This window comes from Aegilops tauschii, chromosome 6 (genome assembly GCF_002575655.3).
Source record: "Aegilops tauschii subsp. strangulata cultivar AL8/78 chromosome 6, Aet v6.0, whole genome shotgun sequence".
NCBI classification, from domain to species: Eukaryota; Viridiplantae; Streptophyta; class Magnoliopsida; order Poales; family Poaceae; genus Aegilops; species Aegilops tauschii.
The window spans coordinates 388,752-410,139 of NC_053040.3; the positions used below are offsets into that span (position 1 = coordinate 388,752).

At 43.5% G+C, this 21,388-nt stretch overlaps 1 long non-coding RNA gene and 1 pseudogene across 1 annotated transcript; one reads left to right on the forward strand and one right to left on the reverse strand.

Annotated features, from left to right (window-relative positions):
* Nucleotides 1-1,286: 1,286 nt before the first annotated feature.
* Nucleotides 1,287-7,948, forward strand: LOC109767933 (putative disease resistance protein RGA1; annotated as a pseudogene).
* A 6,734-nt stretch (nucleotides 7,949-14,682) lies between these two features.
* Nucleotides 14,683-19,250, reverse strand: LOC109751378 (uncharacterized). Its single transcript, XR_012186933.1, has 3 exons — nucleotides 17,227-19,250; nucleotides 14,928-15,761; nucleotides 14,683-14,817 (listed from the first exon to the last, which is right to left on the reverse strand). It is a non-coding gene; the product is annotated as an uncharacterized lncRNA (long non-coding RNA).
* Nucleotides 19,251-21,388: the final 2,138 nt, after the last annotated feature.

Consider the following 21,388-nt stretch of genomic DNA (forward strand, 5'->3'; position numbering starts at 1 on the left):
AGCGGGCTTTGCCCAGCGACCTTCGCCGGCGACGACGAGGTGGGGCGGAGGTGGGAGGAGGGGCGAGGGGCGGCAAATCATGCCCCCCCCCCCCCCCCCCCCCCCCCCCACACACACACACACACACAGCCGCCCGCGGGGACGGCGTGATGAAAGGAGACTTGGTTTCTTTATGACTATCTCCTTATAGCTATGGAAGCCTTTGAGCAAGACTTCGGGCACATCCAGCATTGAGGCATTGTGCGACAAATTCGGGCACCATGCAAAGGCTCTTAGGGAGATCACGAGACAACATGGAGGGTGATCTGGCTACTGATTGATGCATCATCCTTGTTTTTCTTGTTTTGTCTTTGGCTCTTGAGTGGTTGGCCCTGTAGGGTTTGTATCGAACCATTTTTCTTGATGCCACATCGTTCATGTAAACACTTTAAGGGCTTGGATCAGTTCACTGAAGCTGGGCAAGCGCCTTTTCTCTATAAAAAAGAAACAATGAACCTTTTTTTTTGCGGGTAAAAAAAAAGAATGAATGAACCTGTGCATGGTATAGCCTCGTCATATTGGACCAGGAACCAGAAAATAGCTCGGCTCACCAACCCAGGCCTGATATATATTACTTCCTTCGATCCAAAATAAGTGTCGTAGTTTTAAGGCATATGGCATCAGCACATTGTACAATGAACACACACAAAAAAAAGCATGTTCTACAAACACTGGAACGTGCGGTAGCCATGGAGAAGATCGAGCATATAGTTTCATACAATACGTCTCTACAAACCTGGGGCAGCTCAAGCAGTCCGGTCAGACCTGACGTCAATAACCAGCAGCCAACATGATTTGGAAATTAGAGGAAACGAGCAAGAAACCATGGGCCAGCTCAAGCAGTAGCCAACAAGATTAGAAACGGTAAGAATGGTTCCCATGTTCAAGACCAACGAAGCCCAAGGGTTGTTACCGGCAACGAACTGCTACTACTAATTATAGGTCTTCCTCCCCACGGACGTCCACAAATCCCGAGAAACCACACCGGAATGGATGTCCAAACTAGCGCGACCCCGAAGCATATACTGTAAAAATCCATGGATAAATCCTTCGGAAAAAATATGATGGATAGATACAAGGTCTATCTAGTTACGTATAGTACGTAATAACCTAGCTGACGGCTATAAATTGACAGAACCGCTCTATCATATGGACAGCAATTCCACTTGAGATCGTCTCTTATCTTGCTCTCTCTATCCCATATACTCTTACCAGCTAGGTAGCTAAGCTGCCCCTTGCAACCAACAATGGCGCCTTCACCGAGCTGGAGTGCAGCTGTGTTGGCCGTGCTGCTGGTGGTCGTCCTGCTATTGGGGATGGGATGCCCGGCGGCCGCTGCGACGCCATGTACGGACTGCACAGCGCAGTGCAACTCAACATGCAGCGCCGCCGGGGCAAGGCCGTGCGGCGCCCACTGCAGCCCGGCGCCGGGATGCCCGAGCTGCCTCGCCGCGTACCACGCCAAGTGCTTGCCGTATTGCGTGAGCGCGTGCAAAGCCCAATCACCTGCTGGGTACGACTGCCAAAGCGCGTGCAACAAGACACAGCTGTGCAGCAGCTCGTGCAGCGCCGTCTGCGGCGAGTCGCCGACGTGCAAGGCCTGCCAGGACAACTACTACCGTGGGTGCATATCCAGATGCACCTCCTACTGCAACTCCCACTGCGTCTAGGTCTAGCAACGACTTTCGACACTCTACGGAGTACGTTTTCACGTAAAAAAGGATTCAGCGCCTCACCAAGGAAAAACGTGTCACTGTAATTTTCTTCATCCAATAATCATAGGAGTGCTCATATATGTATCTGCCTCCTTTTCTACTTTCCCGTTGGCATCGATCAGTTTTCGCACCATGGTTTTAATATTTCTTATTTAGATAATAGTTGGATTACTGGAAGAAAAAAGTATCATATATTCTACTTGCTTATTTTTTTGGAGTATATTTATATTTTCTTTCTTCAGTATGGAATCGAAATTAGCTATCCTTGTAGTAAATTGTTGGTAATGACCAAATCGTAGTCTTACATACCTTTAATCAACAACTTCTCGAAGAATGAAGGCCTTGACAACTAAGTGTACCAACTAAGATAGAAGAATGTGTTCCTTATATCATAAGCAAAACGAAAAGAGAAAGAAAAAAGATCTGTCAATTACACCACTAGTACATAAATTTAACTAGAGAAATCATTTTAGTGCTCAATCATGCGGCATACATTCACAACTTGACTCGGGCGTGCATATACAATGCAAATGGTGTCTGATACAGACACATTGCTAATGAGGCGCCAGCATAGCATGGGGCCCACTGCCAGCGATAGGACTGGGCGTCTGGCCTTTTTTTTGAGAAAACCGCCATTAACACTTTTTTTGGTCAAAAAAACCTCCTGTTCTTTGCGAAGACCACCTTTGACATTTTTTCTAACAAAAAAGCATGTGTCCTACCCATCGGCGGTCTACAAAAATTTGTATGCATGGGCAATCGTACCCGGGACCTGCGGGACGCACGCAGACATGAACAACAAACCCAGCCATGACCATTTTATGGATACTGGACCTTCATATACTTTCCAACAAATATGAACTTTATTTAAAATGAAGAAACTGACTTTGGGATAAAAAATTTGAACACGGCTTTGGGAATTGATATAGCGGTCTCATGCAAAACGGCACCCATGTGTGCCACTGAACCGAGGATGTTATTTAAACAATATTTACGTCTAGATTTGTCAATTTAAATTATATCCATATAATTAAATAGTCAATAGAAAAATTTACACAAGTAAATTTTAGAAAGTATTACATATTTATAAAGAATGATCATATAAGTATAAAAATGTTTGTGATTTTAATAAAATACTCATGCTTTTAGAAAAAGTTTGTGATGGTTTTAAAAGTTGTTTTTAATGAAATTTGTTTGCTTTCCAAAACAATATTATAAAGAAAATTAAATAAAAAAAATATGTAAAATAAATAAATATGAGCCTAGTGTGCCACCAGACGCCCCATTTTAATGGTGATCCTCAACCGAATATTATTATAATTATATAAATACTTTTTTAGTGATATGAATATTTTTTACAATAATATATGATTTTAAGAAATAACAACATTTTTTAATTTGATTTACTTGTATATATATTATTTATAACACACAACTACTACGACTTGATTGTTATTAGTGTGATTACAATTTATATATTCTTACCTTCTTACAAATATAGAAAAACGAAAAATAATTCTTACTTGTGGAACATAGGCCGCAATAACTGTGGCCATTTAGGTGTAGGTTCTAGTAGGCAGCGTTTCCCCGTCGTTTCCATCGCCTCCGGCGGTTATGGTGGCGGTGATGAATAAAATCTCCTCTAATCTTCTCCTAGCATGGTGGTCTTCTCCATTGATTGTGACGGATCTAGGAGTTTTCGTTTTCATTGCCTGGCTCCTCTTGGATCTGGGTGGACGATCTGTTCTTCTGGGCAATTGCGTTGATGTAGCGGCAACGACACCGTTGTGGAATAATTTCTTTCTGGTGCGCTCCTTCCCATGTGATGCCCGCTCTGGCTTTGCTAAGGTGTCCGAACGAGATGAGTTTAGGTGTCTATAGGCATCCACTACTCCATCAGGCAGTGGTGTCGTTGATGTTCAGGAGTTGCTTGTTTAGGTACAAGGTTTGCGGTTGATGGAGGGCTGATTTCACTTGCCTCTCCGACGAGATCGGACGAGCAATCAAGATCCATGGTCCGGGGAACATGGGGAGAAGCCCCGACCGACGCGCCACAGCGACGTTGGCTTCACCATTCATGGAAGGCCACTTCTTCGGCTCGTAAAGCTGCTTCAGCAATGGTGTTTCCTCGGTCCTAGATTCAATGGGCAATGGTATGGTTATGCATAGAGGCCCCAACGAGTTCAAGCTACTTTTTATTTTCTTTGGGTTTTCTGTGTAATTGTGCTTAGACATGTGTCCTTTCTGGACATTTGTTTTCAGTTTCCGTGTGAGTTATACTTGCTCTATTATGTATAATGAAAATGCGGCAACTTTCTATAAAAAATGCACCATTTATTGTATTTATTAAATTAATTATATGGATGCAATTAAAATTCATAAGTGAATATTTTCTGAAATTAGATGAACAATTTTTCAATATAATTTTTTGTGTGTATATTATTTATAATGCATGCTTATAAATTAAATACATAAAAGTTAATTATCACATTTAAACATGAAATGTTTTCTAGTGAAGGTTTGTAAGATGTCGTTAGATTGATTCCCCGGTCATTGTTTGGCGATGACATGGGTGGCTATCTCGCTGGCGTGCCTCCTCAGCACCATGGTCGTATCCAAACGCGATTTGCACTGTATATGCAAGACTAAGCTAAGTTGTGGCACCAGTTCAATGTATGCCGTAAGTTTTAGCACTAAAATTACTTTTGTTGCTATGTTTAAGCACTGGTGGTGTAATTGACTCAAAAAAGAAATAGAAGACAGGAAAGAAGAAGCGTCGTTCCAAGTTGGTGGCAAACTGCGGTTAGAAACCAAAAAAGAAGGAAAACGACACTTATAGCGTTGTAAGAGAAACTGTAAATCACTTCTGCTTCAGTACAACCCCTAAGCACATTAACGGTGGAAATCTCTTTATAATAAACGGTAGGACTGTTTTTCTAAAAATACGTCGGCCGCGCCAATATGAAGAAAGGGCTACGTCTGGGAAGAAAAAGAGGGAAGACAATAATGGCTCCCTGATTCTCTAGGATGAGAGTCAGCATTGCTACACTCCAGCTAGCATCAGGTTCGTAATGAAATAGTTGGCACTACCTACTTGAGATGAAACAAGACGGCTTTTCACTGGTATTTTTGAGGTTTTTTGTTTTTGTTTTTTGAACCCGATTTCTTCCGCTTTATTCTGATTTTTTTCAACTGTGAAAATTTTCAAAATAAAAAAAATCAATTCATGAAGTTTTTCTTAATTTTTTTACTCTTTTTCAATTTCTCAAAAAAATTACAGCTTTTTCAGTGAACCTCTTTTGTAAATCTGCAAAAAAATTCAAGTCGCCTAGTTGGGCCTCAACCTGTAAGATGGGTTGGGTTGGTCGGGAATACCAGAAAATGTACTTGTTTTCAAATATTATTTACAGTTTCGAAAAATGTTTTGGAATTTAATAAAATTTTCCCATTCTTTAATGTTTTGTTCACAAATATAAGAAATGTTTGTGTTTCAAAAGAAGCTGATAATTTTCTGAAAGAGTGCATAGTTTGCAATTTTTGTTCAAAGCTTAGAATAATGGTTGGGAAATTGTTAAAAAAAATTGGAAAAATTGTTGAGTTCGTAAAATTTCCATACACTATTTGAAATTCCAAAATTGTTGACAAATTTCCAGAAATGGTTAGGACATAAATTGTAGATAACAGAAGCATTAAATAAGGAAAAACTATGTGCTCACGGATGCACCCATCTGGCATAGGCTCGCACACTTTGCTCATCGGGTGTTTTCTTGGATTATGGATAAATGACCCCAAAGCATCCATGACAGGTTTGAACATATTTGGGGTCAATATGATGACACCATTCCCGACTCGAACACCCTCCGTTGAATATAGTCTATTTTTGGTAATCCTTGAAATGACCCCAACTTTTGCAAGCATCCATGCCAGGTTTGAACGACTTCCAACACCATTTAAACGTTGCGACACGTTAGGCAATTTATCGGTCTTTTTCATCGAGAAAACTCCAGAAAATGCAGAACTTGTCAAGAATACAAACAACTTGGCATGATGCCTTTAATTGTTCATAGAAACTAATGGAAAAACAATTTCTGGGCATTTTATAGATGTCTAAAAATAACGACCTTTCAAAGGGACCCAAACACCCTCGAACATGATCTATTTTTTTACTTCTTTCAAATGACCCCAACTTTTGCAAGCGGGTGGACATGCCCATGATAGTCACCCATGCTTGGTTTGGACGACATTTGACACCATATGCAAGTTGCGAGACATCTGCCCCTTTATCGGCCGTTTTAACCAAGAAAACTCCAGGGAATACAAAACTTCTCAAAAACTCAAACAACTTCGCATGGTGCCTTGAATTGGCCATACAAGGCCATGAAACAAATTGGGGCCATTTAAGGGATGTCGAGAAATGATGTGCTCCCAAACGGACCCTTCTGGCCTACCCTGGACACTCTCCGTTGAATAGAGTATTTTTTGAAAATCTCAGGACTGACCCCAAAATTTGCAGTCAGGTGGGCATGCCCATGTTAGGCATCCATGCTTGGTATGAATGACTTCTGACACTATATGCACGTTGCGACACGTCCAACCATTTATTGGTCTTTTTTCATCGGGAAAACTTCAGAAAATGCAAAACTTATCAAAAATCCAAACAACTTTCCATGCTGCCTTGAATTAGTCATACAAGTTCATCGGAAAAATTGGGACATGAGTTTGACTGCATAATTTGGACATGCGTTTCGGATGATTTTCACATAAAGAGGTTAACTAGAGAGATTTTGCAGCATTTCAAACAAGAAACACTACCTGATACTAATATGAATATGCTTATGTAAAATCTAGCTAGTTATGTCAAGTCAAAAAAGTTCTTACTTGTCCTTGATGACATGTGGGATGATGTCTTGAAAGAAGGTGGGGCGGGATGGAAGGGATTTTGTAAACCTTTGGAAAATGGCCTTCAAGGATGTACGATTTTGGTCACCACTAGATCTTATGAGCCTGCTAATCTAGTTGGAACCATGAACTACTACGACTTAGAGGTATTTCCCGATGATGTTTTCTGGGTGTTCTTGAAACTACAAGCATTTGGATCCAGGAGATCTTGCAATGATCCAGAGTTGGAACACATCGGTAAAGCTATACTTCCAAAGTTGATGGGTTCTCCTTTGGCCGCCAAAACTCTTGGACGCTTGTTGAGTAGGGACCTAAACACAACACATTGGTAACACAACACGTTGCGGCAATTAGAACAAGATGAGTCTGACATTTTCCCAGCCCTTCGACCGAGCTATATGTACCTACACCGCATTTGAAGAGATGCTTCTCAATTTGTGCAGTGTATCCAAAGGATCATGAATTTGAAAAGGAGGTTTTAGTCGACATTTGGATAGCACATGGGTATGTGCAACCTCAAGATGCATCATTTTGCTTTGATGACCTTGCAATTCGGCCATTCTTTCAGAGAGAATCTCCGCAAAGTTCTTATTTCAAAATTCATGACCTTATTCATGATACAGCACAATTTGTCTAAAACGACGAGTGCTTCGTCATAAAGCATGCAAGCGACCTGCACAAAATCCCTTCAAATATTCGTCATCTCTCAATATTCACAAATGGAAATGTTGGTTGCTCTGAATTGAAGAGCATATGCAACAAGAAAGAATTATGGTCCCTTGTTTGCTATGAATATTATCGCTCTCCAACCATGTTTTCTCCCGTGGTTGACTATTGGTTCAGGGAGATCTTGAGAATTCATGTATTGAGTTTTAAGCTTTCCGGAGTAACGTGGCTGCCTGAGAACATGGGCAATTTGAAGCATATGTGTTACCTTTGTTTATTAGGAAGGTCTACCAAATTGAGCATCCTTCCTTCATCGATTTGTTGCCTACATCATCCTAAAACTATAGAAGCTCTGGAATGTTAGTTTGAAAGCTTCCCTCAAGCCTTCAGCGATGTCATCAGCTTACAGAAAATTAAATCAAGGAACGTTGATTATAACAAGGACCACTCTTGCAGACTCTGTACAACAAATGATGGAAGAATGACCTCGTTGGAATCTGCAACGTTTGGAGATAGTGCAATATGAAGGTGCATATTGTCCTAGCTAGCTTCAGCCTAATCTCCTGCCAAGATTACGTTTGCTTAAATTCCATATATGTCGTAACATTCAGAATATATCATTCTTTTGACTCCTCTATCATGAAGAAGTGTCAGACAACCTTCATCGTCTTGAAGAATTACGTATCGAGTATTGTTACTCCCTTGCATCTATCGGAGTCCCTGAAGCAAGCAGAAGTAGCAGCAGTGTTGGAGCATTCCCATCCCTAGCTAGAATAAATATTAGAGAGTGCAGAGGATTATTGAGTCTTATGGAGTGCTGAAGAATTACGCTAACTATCATTGGGTGTGGAGTATTATGGAGTCTTGATGAATTCCTGACACCATCTTACCTACCTGCTATGAAGAACATTCATATTGAATCTTGTCCAGAGTTGACATTCCAATCGGTTGATAGGCTCCATGTGTTTTCTTGTTTGCAGGAGTTGTTTATTGCAGGTTATTCGAAGTTAAATAAGCAGAGGGCAACAAGACTACCATCCTCTCTTAAGACTCAGTTTGGTGAACTGTGGAGGCATTGAAACAATTGACTTTTGCCAGTTAGGGAGTACTCTAGCACTGAGACCTCATGTCCATTGGTGTTTCAATCAATATGGTGTCAAACAAGGCGTATATGTGCAGGAATTGTATATTTTGTGGAGATCAACGTAGATACGAAGAGAGGTTGTTAATCCCGGCTGTTATCTCTTTCTGTTGTAACTAGCTTAGCCTTATCTGTCCTATTCTTCTTCTCTAAGTTCTACTCCCGATCTTCTCTCAACCGCATGTATGCGTTATCAGGGATGCTGCGCCCCTGCCTATAACATGCAACACGTCCCCTCACATCGAGGTAAGGCGTTTCCTCTCGTCGCACATGGTATAAAGTATATCCTCTTCCAATCTCATCTAGCCTAGCTCATCTCCATTAGTGTCCTAGCTATGTCTTCCTCCAGCTCCTCCCACCCAAACCATAACCAACGGGTCACGGAGAAGCTTACCCGGACGAACTATGTTCTATGGTGCGCCCAGATCCTGCCACAGTTGCGGGGCGCCTTTGTCTTCGGCTACGCCGACGGCACCACACCGGAGCCGGCCCGACTCCTCGTCAGCATGGACAAAGATGGGAAGGAGTCATCGGAGCCCAACCCTCTCCACCCAATCTGGGTGCGGGAGGACCAGCAGGTCCTTGGTTACCGGCTCAACAATCTGTCCAAGGAAGTGATCGTGAAGGGATTGACAACCCCTATTCGCGTTGGTTGCGACGAGCTATTTGCTTTGTGTAGGTACTAGGGACTAGCGTGAAGCCTCCTACTGGATTGATACCATGGTTCTCAAAAACTGAGGGAAATACTTACGCTACTTTGCTGCATCATCCTCTCCTCTTCGGGGAACTCCAACGCAGTGCTCAAGAGGTAGCACGGACCCATACTACATCATGAGGGCTCTATTTCGGCCACAAGACTAACTTCTGTTGCATCCAGCAACCGGCAAGAAGTGACAATGATGGATCCTACGTCATCCATCTAATGATGGAGTACAGAAGGGATGTGCAATCACTTTGCATGAAATCTTCATTCGATACCCATATCCAGATATGAGCCGAAACCTTTGGAGCCGTGCCGGATAATAGACTTCGAAATGATTTCTACTGGATCCAGCAGGAAATTGCGTCCATCATCATGAAAGATGTCCTCGAAGAGAATGGGATGTTCTACGGCGGCCCAATATCGCGAGCTGACGTCCGAACCCGCATTGCCCTACAGCGTCAGGACATGACTGTAGGGGAACGCGACAGAAAACGAAAATTTTCGGTATAGCGAGCACGCCCAGGACCACTATGGAGACTGCATACAAGGTTTGATCTGATCCGTACCGACTCGAAGCGCAGCGGAAGAAGAGTCGGTGTAGATCGTCGGTGCAGATCCCCGCAGCTAGGATTTACAACCTCCCAACCGCGAGGATGTACTCCCTCTCCGGACAGCCCTTCGGGAGGCGGTCGGACAGTCCCCCGGACAATGTCGCGGACAGCCCTTCGGGAGGACCCTCGAAACTCGGACGGAGACTCGGACAGCCCTTCGGGAGGACACTCGAACAGCCCCTCGGGCAAAAGATCGAAACTAAAATCTCTCTACGGGGTTGCACACATACGGTGTCAGCTATCCGGCAGGGCTTCGCCGTCCAGAACTAGTTCCTGCCGGAACCCAGACAGCCTTACGGCTCTACGAAACTCTTTTCGTGGGAGGGAGAGAAGAAGCCAGATAATGCATGGCATGTGTATGAGAGCAAGGGATGAGTGTGGAGGGCTGCCCCTCCACCTCTATTTATAGGAAATCCCAAGGGGTAGGGTAGTTTCACACAAAAACCCAAAATGCACATGAATGAAGTCCTTCCACAAGGACCTAGAAGTGAAACCAATGAACAAAAGGGTCCCCAAGGGGGGATACCCCATGTGGCCGGCCACACCCCCATGAGGGGCCCAAAAAATGGGTCCTATCCATCCATGTCATCCCCAAGATCTTTTGGAGCAAAGCCCCAAAAGGTGGCTTTCCATAAAGTAACCATAAAGCTGATTTTCACTATTCACGACGACATTTTTCAGCGTCTGATCGAACTGAAAATATTTATGTGGGCTAAGAACATTTCCAGTACCCACTAAAATGTTTTTCAACGCGTTCCGAAACAATTCCGGTTTTAGTGATTTTCATCTGCGAAACGCATCTGAAGTGGCTCCGGCAGCTCCGGAACATTTCCGGTTTTTATCTCAGAAAATTCCAAAAAGCTTCCAGAATGATTCTGGCATCCTCCAAGAATTATCAGGCATGTGCCGAAACCAATTTGACTTAATGGTGTATCCCGAAACAACTTTTCGGTATCATCGAAACTTATCCGATGACCTCTCTCTGCGGTACGATTCCGCTGTCCGAAACTTTTCGGTGTCCGAAACTTTTTCGGTGATTTTCTCTCAGACTCCCTGTCTAGTATTCAACAGATAGATGACCCTTAAGCGTGTGACCCTATAGGTTCGGTGAAGTATAGACATGACCTGGAACCCCTTCCGATCAATGATCAACATCGGAGCCGTGGACACCCATATTGACCCCTATACCCACACGAATGAATATTCGAGTGAACCTCCAGTTGCAGTGAGCTATTCCTGTTGCTTCGCGATATGTCACAAACACCCGAGGTGAGATTTATTGCATGCCCATGGACGAACAATTTGTCCACCATGCAAGTTACCTCGTTACCGGTTTTGTTCTCTTTTCTCGTTTCCGTGTTCCGACATTCCAGTGATCAAATCACAATGTGTCTGGCCAGACGATGATGGATACCGTTACACCGAGAGGGCCCGAGTATATCTCTCCATCGTCGGAGGAGCAAATCCCAATCTTGAGCTATCTTGTTACTTCCTATACTTTTCCGTGAACCCGAAAGCTGCCGTAATAGCCACCCAGTTACGGATGACGTTTAACAAACCCCAAAGTTCACGAAGCAAGCACGAAGGAACTTGATACTCTCATGGTCTAAGGAATTATGCAAACATTAACTATCTCAATGATATTAACCATAAACTTGTGACGAAGGTATCTCATAGCACAACATCAATCCGGGTTGATTCAACACAAGCGTTCTACCAAACTTGTGCCCTCAAAATTGCCGGCATAGTCATGCCCATGATCAGGAAACAGGATCATCATGCAATACTTGAGCTAGTATTAGAGGCAAGACTAGGAATATGTTTTACCGTTTATTATACCACACGTGCATATGAGTTCCCTCCGAGCCTCGTGGATATTGTAGACTCGAGAATCATTGCAGTTATAGCATGGATCATAAACATTCATTACAAACTTGGAGATACAAAATAACTGTTATTACTGCCTCTAGGGCATATCTCCTACAGACTCCCACTTGCACTAGAGTCATAATCCAGTTACATGGCTTCCCTAACACCAATGGCTATCCGGTGCTGCTCATGTTTTGCTCGTGGTAGAGGCTTTGTCATCGGGTCTGACACGTTCAGATCCGTGTGAACTTTGCGTACTTTCACTAAACCCTCTTCGACATGATGTCGAATGAGTTTATATTTGCGTTGAATATGTCTTGTCTTATGGTGCGAACTTGGCTCCCTTGCCTGAGCCACGGCGCCACTATTATCACAATAGATCTCCACCGGGTCCTGGGCACTAGGAACCACACCAAGGTCTTCAAGAAATTGTTTGATCCATACCGCCTCCTTGGAGGCTTCTGAAGCAGCAACATATTCCGCCTCCGTCGTAGAATCCGCCACAGTCTTTTGTTTGGAACTTTTCCAATCAACTGCGCCGCCGTTCAATATGAAAACGTAGCCTGATTGAGATTTGAAGTCATCTGGGTCAGTCATGAAGCCTGCATCAGTGTAACCACTTACAATGAGCTCTTCATCACCTCCGTACACAAGGAGTAAATCCTTGGTCCTTCTGAGGTACTTAAGAATACCCTTGACTGCGGCCCAGTGTTCCAACCCTGGATCACTTTGGTACCGGCTGCTAACACTTAGCGCATAGGAAACATCTGGTCTTGTACATAGCATGGCATACATAATAGAACCAACTGCCGAGGCATATGGAACATCATTCATTTTTACTCGCTCATCCAGAGTCCGAGGACTCTGATTCTTGCAAAGCACTGTGCCAGGTGACATGGGGAGTAGGCCTTTCTTGGAGTTCTCCATGTTGAACCTTTTCAACACCTTGTCAATGTACGTGCTTTGGCTAAGCGCTATCAGGCGTTTTGATCTATCTCTATAGATCCTGATGCCTAATACATATGCCGCTTCGCCTAAGTCTTTCATTGAAAAACTTTTCTTCAATGAGTCTTTTATTTCGCTAAGAAAATTCACGTCATTTCCAATCAACAATATGTCATCCACATACAAGATTAGAAATGCTTTTGCGCTCCCACTAAACTTCTTGTAAACACAAGATTCTTCGTCATTCCTGATGAAGCCAAACTCTTTGACCACTTCATCAAAACGAATGTTCCAGCTCCTTGATGCTTGCTTCAGACCATAAATGGCTTTCTGAAGTTTGCATACCTTTCCAGCATCCTCATGAATGACAAAACCTTCTGGCTGTATCATGTATACATCCTCTTTGAGGTTTCCATTTAGGAAAGCCGTTTTGACATCCATCTGCCATATTTCATAGTCGAAATAAGCAGCAATTGCTAGCAATATCCGAACAGACCTAAGCATAGCTACTGGCGAGAAAGTCTCGTCGTAGTCCACTCCTGGAACTTGTGTGAACCCTTTCGCGACAAGTCTAGCTTTGTGGATAGTAATGTTACCATCCGCGTCCGTCTTTCTTTTGAAAATCCATTTACAACCAATGGGCTTTACGCCTTCTGGAAGTTCTTCCAAGTTCCAAACTTGGTTTTCGTACATGGATTCCATTTCGGATCTCATGGCTTTGTGCCATTCTTTTGAGCTGGGCCCCGCCATCGCTTCCTTGTAGTGCGCAGGTTCATCGTCTTCAAGAATGAAGATTTCGTTATGAAACCACTCAGGTGGCTGGATAGCCCTACCTGATCTGCGCGGTTCAGTTACAACATTGTCTGAAGTCTCCGCATCACATGCGACAACTTCCGGCTCGGTTGTAGGGATAATTAGCGGAATTTCTTCCGGTTCCTTAGCCATATCAACGGTTGCCGAAGATTCACTAATCTCATTGAGTTGTACTGTCCTCCCAATCACTTCTTTAGTGAGAAACTCTTTCTCAAGAAAGACTCCATGTTTTGCAACAAACACTTTGTTCTCGGAGGCGTGGTAGAAAGAATACCCAACTGTCTCCTTGGGATAACCTACAAAGTAACATTTGTCTGATCTGGGATCAAGTTTGCTTGGCTGTAAACGCTTTACATAAGCTTCACAACCCCAAATTTTGAAAAACGACAGGTCGGGTTTCTTCCCGTGCCACATCTCATGTGGCGTCGTCTCAACAGATTTAGACGGTGCTTTGTTTAGTGTGTGAGCAGCAGTAAGTAGTGCATGACCCCAAAAAGATATTGGAAGATTTGTAAGAGACATCATTGACCTTACCATGTCCAACAAGGTTCGGTTACGTCGTTCCGATACTCCATTTCTCTGTGGAGTTCCGGGAGGCGTAAGCTGTGAAATGATTCCACGATCACTCAGATGTTGGCCAAACTCATGACTAAGATATTCGCCTCCGCGATCAGACCGCAGAAACTTAATCTTTTTGTTACGATGATTTTCTACCTCATTCTGAAATTCTTTGAACTTTTCAAAGGTTTCCGATTTATGCTTCATTAAGTAGATATAGCCATACCTACTCAAATCATCAGTAAAAGTCACGAAGTAAAAATATCCACCCCGTGCGCCTGTGTTCATTGGACCACATACATCACTATGTATTATTTCCAATAATTCACCCGCCCGTTCAGGATGACCCGTGAACGGCGTCTTGGTCATTTTCCCCATCAGGCAAGCTTCACATGTGTCAAATGATTCAAAATCAAGGGACGGTAAAACTCCATCTTTATGGAGTCTTTGCATGCGTTTCTTACCGATGTGGCCAAGGCGACAGTGCCACATGAAAGTGGTGGTGGTATCAGCCTTCTTAAGGCGTTTAGCATTCATGTTAAAGACATCATTTCCACATTCAAGATTTAGTATGAAAAGGCCCCCAAGAATGGGTGCAAATCCATAAAACATATCCTTACAATAAAGTGAACAACCATTGTTCTCAGACTTGTACGAATACCCATCGTGTACCAAACATGATCCGGAGATAATGTTTCTACACAACAGTGGAAAAAAATAACAGTTACTTAGTTCTAAGATAAATCCTGAAGGGAGACGTAGAGGCATAATGCCGACGGCTTGAGCGGCGATCCCAGCGCCGTTCCCGACGCGCATCACGACTTCATTCTTTGCTAGCTTGCGCACCTTCTGAAGTCCCTGTATCGAGTTGCAAATGTGAGCAACCGATCCGGTATCAAATACCCAAGACTTAGAGTTTTCGCTAGCAAGCAAAACGTCAATGACGTTAACTTGTATAACAATTATACCTTTTCCGGTTTTCCCGGTCTTCTTATCTTCCAGATACTTCTTGCAGTTTCTCTTCCAGTGTCCTGTGCCCTTGCAGTAGAAGCACTCAGTTTCATTCTTGGCTCCGCCCTTAGAGTTGCTTTGGGAGCCGGTCTTACCGGTGCCCTTGCCCTTCTTTGGCTTGCCTTTCTTCTTTTTGAAACTGGCGGTTTTATTCACAAGCAACACTTGCTTGCGATTTTTCCGCAGTCCTCCTTCTGTAGTTTTCAGCATGGCGAGCACTTCTTCAGGCGTCTTCTCCATCCCTGTCATGTTGTAGTTCATGACAAAACCGTCGTAAGACGGGGGGAGTGAAGAAAGCAACATGTCCATCATATGGCCAGGTGGAAGTGGAAATTCTAGGGCTTTAAGCCTTTCAGAATAGCCAATCATTTTGACCACGTGTTCGCCAACTGAACTACCCTCAGCCATCTTTCAATCCATCAAAGCCTTCATGATATCATATCGTTCAGACTTTGCGGTTTCCTTGTACAGAGCATCCAATTCCCGGATCATATCACGGGCTTTATGGAATTCAAAACGTTTTTGAAGCCCTGGACTCATGCAAGCTAGCATGAGGCACTGCACTAAGTTGTGATCATCATCCTTAGTGGCCCAGACATTTTTTTCATCTACCGGTGCATCTGCCGCCGGTTTAGCTGGAAGAGCAGTTTCAAGCACGTACAATTTCTTAGCGCTCCTGAGGACAATCCTCAGGTTACGGACCCAGTCCGCATAGTTGTTTCCAGTCGTAGCTAACTTCTCTTTCTCTAACATCGGGCCTAAGTTGAACGCGGTGTTGCGAGCCATTTGATCTACAACGAAGACACAAGTTTCACTTAGACTTTGTTTATAATGAAATTTGCACTAGTGAATAAACATTTTATTCTAAAATGCACTCCCACTCAAATCAATATCTCTCAAAATTGATTGTGAGTGATTCAAGATCCGTGTCTTGATTGTTCGCCATTGGTGTAACACCACTGATGACGAAAATCTTAACCGGTAGGCCAACTTGCCAATCACATCACTATGTGACTCTTGTTCATCTTTCGATGCGTGTGTTCCGAGCTCATGACGGTCATGCCTGAACGTCAAGACAACCAAGTGATCTCGCTGCGAGGTCTCAACTCACCCGCCTCACACTTCTCTAATCGTTCGTACCCGTGTGACACGGCGCACCCCGAAAAGATAGGTGCCGTGACGGTGCTACACTTGGGAGAACACTATCTACTTGATATTTTTAAGTGAGAGATCACCCTAATAAAAGCGACTACCGCGCAATCAAGAAGGGTGCATCATAGGGGATAAACATCTCAGGCAATTCATAATTAGCATGATATGGTATAGCCCTTTCTGACGGAGAAGTCTTTCAATTCTTCGTCTTCGGCATTTGCGTCGGTGTTCACCTTCGCGAAGATTGCCACCACCTTGTCGATGCACCAGATAATATTGCTATCTCTATAGCTAATAAAATAAGTGCATTACTTAAGGTTGACACGCAGGTCATTAAAGTGCAATCATATGGCTCCAGCCATCATGCAGAATCATGACACGCAGGTCATGTTAGTTACATCATATAGTCATCTCATACATAATCAAATTGAATATGAGCATTGCTATACCACATCACATGCACATCCTGCAAAACCAAGTTAGACGCCTCTAATCGGTTTATGCAAAATTTTATTTTACGTGGCTTCTAAGGTTTTGACTAAAACCGCAGCTACCAACGTTTTATCATCAAGTATGATTATTCAAGTTGCTAGATTAACATCTCGGGGTGTATGAAACACGAAATAATTAAATCTCGAGCCCCATACTAAACTTCGTCATACGCATGACCCCCGTGCAGATCATATCTGCAATGCCCTTTCATCTGCGAATTTCATCTTTCTTTTGACTATGGCAGAACCCAAAGAACTGATAGCACTTCCATGATCAATCAGGATCACGGATTGCCAGAACTTTGTCAAATTCCACCATGCTGTCTCGAGATTGAGCAAACGCAAATTCTAGGGAAGCAACAAGAACGTCGGGTAACAGATTTCATCTGTCACCCGCATAAATAATTTTCAGCAATAGATCTCATCTACTCCAAAATTATATTATGCAATACCCATACATCTCCATGTATTCTAGATCGTAACCTGCATCTACGCATAGCACGGCTCTTGATGCCACTGTAGGGGAACGCGACAGAAAACGAAAATTTTCGGTATAGCGAGCACGCCCAGGACCACTATGGAGACTGCATACAAGGTTTGATCTGATCCGTACCGACTCGAAGCGCAGCGGAAGAAGAGTCGGTGTAGATCGTCGGTGCAGATCCCCGCAGCTAGGATTTACAACCTCCCAACCGCGAGGATGTACTCCCTCTCCGGACAGCCCTTCGGGAGGCGGTCGGACAGTCCCCCGGACAATGTCGCGGACAGCCCTTCGGGAGGACCCTCGAAACTCGGACGGAGACTCGGACAGCCCTTCGGGAGGACACTCGAACAGCCCCTCGGGCAAAAGATCGAAACTAAAATCTCTCTACGGGGTTGCACACATACGGTGTCAGCTATCCGGCAGGGCTTCGCCGTCCAGAACTAGTTCCTGCCGGAACCCAGACAGCCTTACGGCTCTACGAAACTCTTTTCGTGGGAGGGAGAGAAGAAGCCAGATAATGCATGGCATGTGTATGAGAGCAAGGGATGAGTGTGGAGGGCTGCCCCTCCACCTCTATTTATAGGAAATCCCAAGGGGTAGGGTAGTTTCACACAAAAACCCAAAATGCACATGAATGAAGTCCTTCCACAAGGACCTAGAAGTGAAACCAATGAACAAAAGGGTCCCCAAGGGGGGATACCCCATGTGGCCGGCCACACCCCCATGAGGGGCCCAAAAAATGGGTCCTATCCATCCATGTCATCCCCAAGATCTTTTGGAGCAAAGCCCCAAAAGGTGGCTTTCCATAAAGTAACCATAAAGCTGATTTTCACTATTCACGACGACATTTTTCAGCGTCTGATCGAACTGAAAATATTTATGTGGGCTAAGAACATTTCCAGTACCCACTAAAATGTTTTTCAACGCGTTCCGAAACAATTCCGGTTTTAGTGATTTTCATCTGCGAAACGCATCTGAAGTGGCTCCGGCAGCTCCGGAACATTTCCGGTTTTTATCTCAGAAAATTCCAAAAAGCTTCCAGAATGATTCTGGCATCCTCCAAGAATTATCAGGCATGTGCCGAAACCAATTTGACTTAATGGTGTATCCCGAAACAACTTTTCGGTATCATCGAAACTTATCCGATGACCTCTCTCTGCGGTACGATTCCGCTGTCCGAAACTTTTCGGTGTCCGAAACTTTTTCGGTGATTTTCTCTCAGACTCCCTGTCTAGTATTCAACAGATAGATGACCCTTAAGCGTGTGACCCTATAGGTTCGGTGAAGTATAGACATGACCTGGAACCCCTTCCGATCAATGATCAACATCGGAGCCGTGGACACCCATATTGACCCCTATACCCACACGAATGAATATTCGAGTGAACCTCCAGTTGCAGTGAGCTATTCCTGTTGCTTCGCGATATGTCACAAACACCCGAGGTGAGATTTATTGCATGCCCATGGACGAACAATTTGTCCACCATGCAAGTTACCTCGTTACCGGTTTTGTTCTCTTTTCTCGTTTCCGTGTTCCGACATTCCAGTGATCAAATCACAATGTGTCTGGCCAGACGATGATGGATACCGTTACACCGAGAGGGCCCGAGTATATCTCTCCATCGTCGGAGGAGCAAATCCCAATCTTGAGCTATCTTGTTACTTCCTATACTTTTCCGTGAACCCGAAAGCTGCCGTAATAGCCACCCAGTTACGGATGACGTTTAACAAACCCCAAAGTTCACGAAGCAAGCACGAAGGAACTTGATACTCTCATGGTCTAAGGAATTATGCAAACATTAACTATCTCAATGATATTAACCATAAACTTGTGACGAAGGTATCTCATAGCACAACATCAATCCGGGTTGATTCAACACAAGCGTTCTACCAAACTTGTGCCCTCAAAATTGCCGGCATAGTCATGCCCATGATCAGGAAACAGGATCATCATGCAATACTTGAGCTAGTATTAGAGGCAAGACTAGGAATATGTTTTACCGTTTATTATACCACACGTGCATATGAGTTCCCTCCGAGCCTCGTGGATATTGTAGACTCGAGAATCATTGCAGTTATAGCATGGATCATAAACATTCATTACAAACTTGGAGATACAAAATAACTGTTATTACTGCCTCTAGGGCATATCTCCTACAATGACACCTTTCACTAAGCTTGGGTCCATCCTCCCGGATATGGACAGATGGGAAGAGTGCACTTGCTTAAAAACAATGTGTCTGTTTAGTTACTTGTGACTTTCTGTATGACAAAACTTCGAATGTCTCAGTACGACGAAACTATCATATGTAAATGGTGTCGCGCTCTAGTTAATTACTTTCGGTACGATGAAATTTGTTAACTATGTTTACTATATATGTTGCTTCTATTTCATAACTATTTCGTTGAATTCGCTTCATGATATATATATCTGTGTGTGTGTGTGTGCATCTCTGACAGGTATATAGATGAATGATGGCGAGGAAGTGGTATGCCGTGTATGTAGGGCATGTTCCGGGTGTGTACGATGAGTGGCCATAGTGTCAGGCCCAAGTGTCTGGCTTCCCGGGCGGAAGCCAGAAAGGGTATGATAGCAGAGTGGAAGCCGAAGCTAGTTACTTGAGATTCATAGCGCAACACGGGTTTCAGAACCAGCGCCGCAAAAACTACTACATAATATCGCTTTTTATCATGGTGATCGCTCTTATCTTCTATGCGGTCATATCATAGTCTACATAGATGATGAAACATGAGTATGTGACCATGTAGTTGCATTTATTGGGAACTTCTAATAACTTGTAATGCGATTTCCATCAAGACATTTGTTCGATCATGATTGATGATGATGATATACTTGAGACATGTCGAGACTTCTAAAAACTTTGGCTCATCGATGACTCACTTGATTTTCAATGAATATGCATGTTATTGTATAAATTGTGGATCTGTTTAAATGTGTACAGAGCCAAAACGCAAAAAAAAAAAACTACAAAAGTTAGCAGTGGCGTGGGGGTAAAGTTTACCAGTAGCACTCAAATAACAGTAGCGCTGGCTAGCTACACGCGTCGCAGATAAGTATCAGTAGCGCTGGAGGGAAGAGCGCTACAACTGCTTTGGTTACCAGTAGCACTGGGACAAACAAGCGCTACTGCTAAAAAATAGCTGTAGCGCCGTAGCAATAGCGTGTCTGCCAGCGCTACTAATAGCAAAAAAAACAGCGATACTAGTAAGGGTTTTCCTAGTAGTGTCATATTTGTTCCTACATATTCTACGAAGATCTTTATCGGTCAAACCGTAATGACAACATACGTTATTCCCATTGTCATTGATATGTTACTTGCCCGTTCGATCGTAGGTATCTTCATACCTAGTTCAATCTCGTTACTAGCAAGTCTCTTTACTCGTTCTGTAATGCATGATCCCGTAAATAACTCATTAGTCACATTACTTGCAAAACTTATATGATGCTTATATGATGTGCATTACCAAGAATGCCCAGAGATACCTCTCCGATACTCGGAGTGACCAATGCTAATCTCGATCTATGCCAACCGAATAAACACCTTCGGAGACACCTGTAGAGCATCTTTATAATCACCCAGTTACGTTGTGACGTTTGATAGCACAAAAGGTGTTCCTCCGGTATTCGGGAGTTGCGTAATTTAATAATCAAAGGAATAAATATAAGTCATGAAGAAAGCAATAGCAATAAAACTTAATGATCATTATGCTAAGCTAACGGATGGGTCTTGTCCATCACGTCATTCTCCTAAGGATGTGATTCCGTTCATCAAATGACAACACATGTCTATGGTCAGAAAACTTAACCATCTTTGATTAACGAGCTAGTCAAGTAGAGGCATACTAGGGACACAATGTTTTGTCTATGAATTCACACATGTATCAAGTTTCCGGTTAATACAATTCTAGCATGAATAATAAACATTTATCATGATATATGTAAATATAAATAACAACTTTTTTATTGCCTCTAGGGCATATTTCCTTCATATGAAGATGCATATATGGGTCCTAGCAGTTTGCCAAGTGTGTCGCCCGTAGTCCTATCCATGTTGCGTCAGCTTTGACTTGCACGGGGTGGGAGATTGACTACTCCGTCGTGACAACTTTTTGCACACCCGCACCCAAAAGGTCATATGTTCTAATTTTGTGGCGTTGACCCTTGTACATCTCCTATCCCTTGGCATCCTCTCCATCTCCAATGGCCATCGTCCACCACGGCGCCCGAGCATGGTAAACATGAGCCAATATGATCAATTCAAGGCACCTG